The 5,000-nt window shown below is 42.7% G+C and overlaps 1 protein-coding gene and 1 long non-coding RNA gene across 2 annotated transcripts in view; both read right to left on the minus strand.

Annotated features, from left to right (window-relative positions):
* Nucleotides 1–725, minus strand: part of LOC134442407 (uncharacterized) — a 1,730-nt gene extending 1,005 nt beyond the window's left edge. Inside the window, exons 1-2 of the long non-coding RNA XR_010033371.1 lie at nucleotides 628–725; nucleotides 1–26 (exon numbers count right to left, since the gene is read on the minus strand). The exon at nucleotides 1–26 is cut by the window's left edge and continues 1,005 nt beyond it. This is a non-coding gene — a long non-coding RNA (uncharacterized LOC134442407). The remainder of the gene's footprint in view (nucleotides 27–627) is intronic.
* The window catches only part of LOC134442410 (tetraspanin-5-like), a 33,908-nt gene that overhangs the window by 15,990 nt on the left and 12,918 nt on the right, over nucleotides 1–5,000 (minus strand). The gene's annotated exons all lie outside the window — the stretch shown is intronic.

Here is a 5,000-nt window from a genome sequence, read left to right on the forward strand (position 1 = left end):
TGACATCAGATCATCGCTCTTCTCATCTGGAGAAACAGAAAGATAACACTTAGCTGACACTTATCCAAAGCAACTTTGTTACTCACAGTGAATTGTTAACTGTCCCTGCAGCATGGGGCTTGGTGCCTAGCTCATAGGCCTACTTCAGCCTGGATGGGAGGTGAAGGGAGAGGTGTAGGATGGGATTTGAACCTGCAACCCTATCATATTATTGACAACAACATCGACACTGGTGGGCCTATGCATGTCATTATAAATAGGCCAGCATGGATGATTGGCATTTCATGACAGCATCATGCTGGAGAGTAGGCCTACTACTTGGGAAATCAGCGCTAGAGATGTACACATGGTTTATTTTTACATTTGAACCTTAACAGTATGAACGTCATAGCCTTGCTATTTCACCAAGAGCTTTATGAATTCCGTGTTTATGTTACAGCCTGCAATATCTTAGCATACGTCCATCATAGCGTAATGATGCTGATAATTAACGTTAATATCATGGAAAGCATCTTACATTGACCTCACAGAAAAAGCCACTGAAATTGCACATTAGACTTAAATTAACTAGCGTTCACGAATTAAGAGACAAATGATGATACAAAGGATGGCAAATGAGAAACTTACCGTGGTGCTCATCCAGCTACTTGAGTAGGCTAGTTTGATGGTTTTCCAGTTGGTTGCCGCGATTCACCTCAGCTTTCTCGTTTTATTTTGAGATCCAGTGAAAAAACACGCCTGGGTTGTAACCCTATCTGTTTTTGTAACAAACAGCACAATATTACTAAGCGTTGCGAGTCCCATAGGAATCCATTCATTAATGCGGCACTCTTGCCGTCCAGTAGCCGTCCACTAGAACGTTTGACGTCACATGCAAATCATGGATATAGGCAGTTCAATATCCTGAACAAAAATAAAATAATCAGCAAATTACAATCGTATGCAAAACCAGATGAGATGGAATAAGAACAGAATTTAACAGCTGACCACAAGGTCAACTACTGTATTTAGAAACTCGATTAAATATGTAATGTTTACCTTATTCACGATTAAATACCTAATGTTTATCTTATTCTCTATTATGTTTACATTATTCTCTATTAAATACTTAATGTTTATCTTATTCACGATTAAATACCTAATGTTTATCTTATTCTCTATTATGTTTACATTATTCTCTATTAAATACTTAATGTTTATCTTATTCTCCTTATTCTCGATTAAATACTTCATGTTTATCTTATTCTCTATTAAATACGTAATGTTTATCTTATTCTCCTTATTCTCGATTAAATACTTAATGTTTATCTTATTCTCCTTATTCTCTATTAAATACTTAATGTTTATCTTATTCTCCTTATTCTCTATTAAATACTTCATGTTCATCTTATTCTCTATTAAATACTTCATGTTTATCTTATTCTCCTATCTCCAGCTTATCTGAATGGACTCTGTGCCCTTCAGCCAACACCTGACTCACCAGAGGGCAGGTTACAGCACAGGCCTACCGGGCACAGGCCCAGGGGCCCGAGAGCCAAGGGGGCCCTGAGGCCCAAGCTTCTGTATTTCCATTCTCATCCAGTGTTAAAACTGCACATTTGAAAAAAGTAATAGAAAATTTGCACATTTGACAACTGGAGTTTCCAATTTACTCGGAGGGGAGAAACCGCCAAAACCCAAACAACATACAGCCTCTAAAACCCTCATTACATTTAGCAGTCCCCTCGCCTGGGAACTCCCACACTGCCTTTAGTTCTACACAATCGTTTCGATCCAAAAGACAGTCTGGTGAGGATGACTCACAACGGACAAGATCATGGTCCCTGTGTCATAATGGCCAAGCATTCCGACCTTTACCGTTTCTCTGTCCAATCAGAGAGCAGGGCAATGTGTCATAATAGCCCCATATATTCTGCCCCCTACAGAATTTACAATAGGCAGCTCCCCAGACCTAAGATCACTTGTGATTAGGTCTGGTGTTAACCAGGCAAGCAGTTCCCATGGAGGTGGTCATTTCTTGTTGTCTGGCCCAGGGGCCCATGGAGGGGGCCCTTTCTTGTTGTCTGGCCTAGGGGTCCATGGAGTTGTAATCAGTCCCTGAGGTCAGCTGACTGATAGGTCTCTTGCTGTGTTCCATTATTCACCCTCTGTACTGTGTACCTTGTTTGAGTGCGGTGAAGTACCCTTTCCACCCTCCGCAATTCACGAAGCGAGTACATTCCGATTCCCGCTCTGTCTGATACACTTAACGGAAATGACGGTTGGTCGCGTGACATCCGAGTTTACCAACCGCCAATATGCAATTCAACACGGAAGGCACTGTTCCTTATGCTAACACTTTTTAAAGTTACCCCTGCCTCTAATACACATGGCGATTGTCTTTGGAATCAAAACTATGCTGTTATCACGGAGATTCAACTGTTTGACAGATCTGGCACTCAACTACGTCACAAACATGGCGGCCGTTGAGTGCGAAAAGTGTACAGTAACACCACACTTCGAAAAATGGCCGTTTTGGGGGCGTTATCCGGGTAATTTACAGTACACTTTACCGTCGCGATTAGAAATGGAACACCCTGCGTACCCAAACACAGTGCGGAAAGGGCGGTAAGTACGGGTAATGGAACACAGCCACTGACCACCGAGCTACGGAACAGCCTTCATTACATTGACCTTGTTGTAGAACATTCTATTATGAAATTCTCTAAAAACAATCTTAACATTCTACAGTCTCCCATTGTGTTTTAGAGCATTCTATCATAACATTCCAAAATGGCCAGGCATGCTGCTGGAATTGGGAGGGAAAGTGGAAAACAGCGATCCTAGCGGTTACGTTCCAAACACCAGGGTGATCCTATTGAAACTCCCATAGACAAGTTTTTAAAAAAATCCCACAAAGATATGACTTGGAACTATAACACCAGACACATTTTTCAGCGTACACAATAGCATGAACTACTACCTGTGAAAATCTTAAGTCATTTTTTGCCCTTTTAAGAAAAATAGAAATTGTGCCAATCTGGTCGGAAACGGACTACAGCTCCCAGCATGCTGTGCTTCGCGCCTCGTTGACAACACAGAGAAACAAATGAACGCGAACGAACGCAAGTTCTTCGCATATCTTCACATTCTTGTAATCCTATGAGTTCCACATTGTCTTCTTATTACACATATATACACGCGATCATTTTGGTATGGTTTTAAATTCTCTAGTAGATATGATGGCTTCTGTGGTAACCACCTCTCTGGCTCATGTTTGGCTATGCTAATTTGGCTATGCTAATTACATGGAGTAAACAAGCCACACATGCCAGTCAGTGTAGTTCTGTATTAGCTTTTTAAAGAATATTAAAATCAGCTCAGATCAGTGAAAAACCGAACATTTTACCACCTGATTCGATAAAACGGGCCAACATGCCCATAATATGACTGCCACTACTTCTACTTCGTCGTCAGGGCCGAGATGTAATTTTTCAAAGAAAAAAAAACATTCATTTGTTGCAGGGGGTTGGAACGTTGCCAGCAGGGGGCGATGAGATTACTTTCCCTCCCAATACATCCTCCCATTGTCTTCTAGTGAACATTCTATCATAACATTCTAAGGTGAGCTGTACCATGACAGGACACGAGTGGGGAGAGAGATGGGGAAGGATCGGCAAATGACCCTAGGCACACACACACACACACACACACACACACACACACACACACACACACAAACACACACACAAACACACACACAGTATATCCCTCTCATCTAGTGTGCGAAGTGTGTGTTCTTCATCTGTAGGAAACGCTGTAGGAAACGCTGTAAATCAGGGGTGTCAAACTCAAATTGACTGAGGGCCAATATCAAATCTGGAACGATGTCGCGGGCCGAACTCAACAATTATTTTTAAAAATGGACTAAAATTGTGCATGCATGCACTTCATACTCATAGTTAAATTTTGCATATGCTCTTTCCCATCATATTTGATGTCCATGTCATTTTACGCTATACATTAATGGTGTATGTGGGCCAACTATAACTAGACTCTGAGGTCAACCACCGTCTGAGCTGTGCCTGTGGAGCTTATGCCAAACTCAGAAAAAGAGTCTTTGATGACAGAGACCTGAGACCCCAAACTAAGATCCTGGTTTACAAGGCTGTAGTTCTTCCCTCCCTGTTGTATGGAGCAGAAACCTGGACCACATACAGCAGACACCAACAATTCCATCAACGGTCCCTGCGTAAAATCCTGAAGATCAACTGGCAGGACAAACGCACCAACATCAGTATCCTGGAGGAGGCTAATGTACCCAGCATTACAACTATCATAATGAAGCACCAACTCCGCTGGACAGGCCACGTCATCCGCATGCCAGACACCCGTCTCCCAAAGCAGATCTTGTACTCCCAACTGAAAGAAGGTCAGCGTGTCCCTGGTGGTCCAAAGAAACGCTACAAAGACAACATCAAAACCAACTTAAAGAAATTCCATATACCATCTAATAACTGGGAGGACCTTGCCAGGGACAGACATAGCTGGAGGAAAGCATTGCATGAGGGTGCAGCACAACATGAAAACGAACTCCACCATGCCACACAAGCAAAACGACAACGCCGTAAGGATCACATGGAAAAGGCTGCAGCAATACCCACCACCTCTACTTTCCCCTGCCCAAACTGCACCAAGATATGTGGATCAAGGATTGGTCTCCACAGTCACCTGAAGACCCACAAATAGAAAACCCTACTGAGAGGACAGTCATACTCGTTTCGAGTGACCGCTGATGATGATGATGATGATGGGCCAACTACAATACGCATTTGAAATGATCTCGCGGGCCAAATAAAACGGCCAAATTTGGCCCTCGGGCCTGAGTTTGACGCCCCTGCTGTAGAACTACTACAGTGTTTGTGTGTGTGTGTGTGTGTGTGTGTGTGTGTGTGTGTGTTCTTTTCATTAGTGTGAGATCCTTGGCTGAGACGGACACAAGTTCATAGCTCCTTTCTCAT

This window comes from Engraulis encrasicolus, unplaced genomic scaffold (assembly GCF_034702125.1).
Source record: "Engraulis encrasicolus isolate BLACKSEA-1 unplaced genomic scaffold, IST_EnEncr_1.0 scaffold_153_np1212, whole genome shotgun sequence".
NCBI classification, from domain to species: Eukaryota; Metazoa; Chordata; class Actinopteri; order Clupeiformes; family Engraulidae; genus Engraulis; species Engraulis encrasicolus.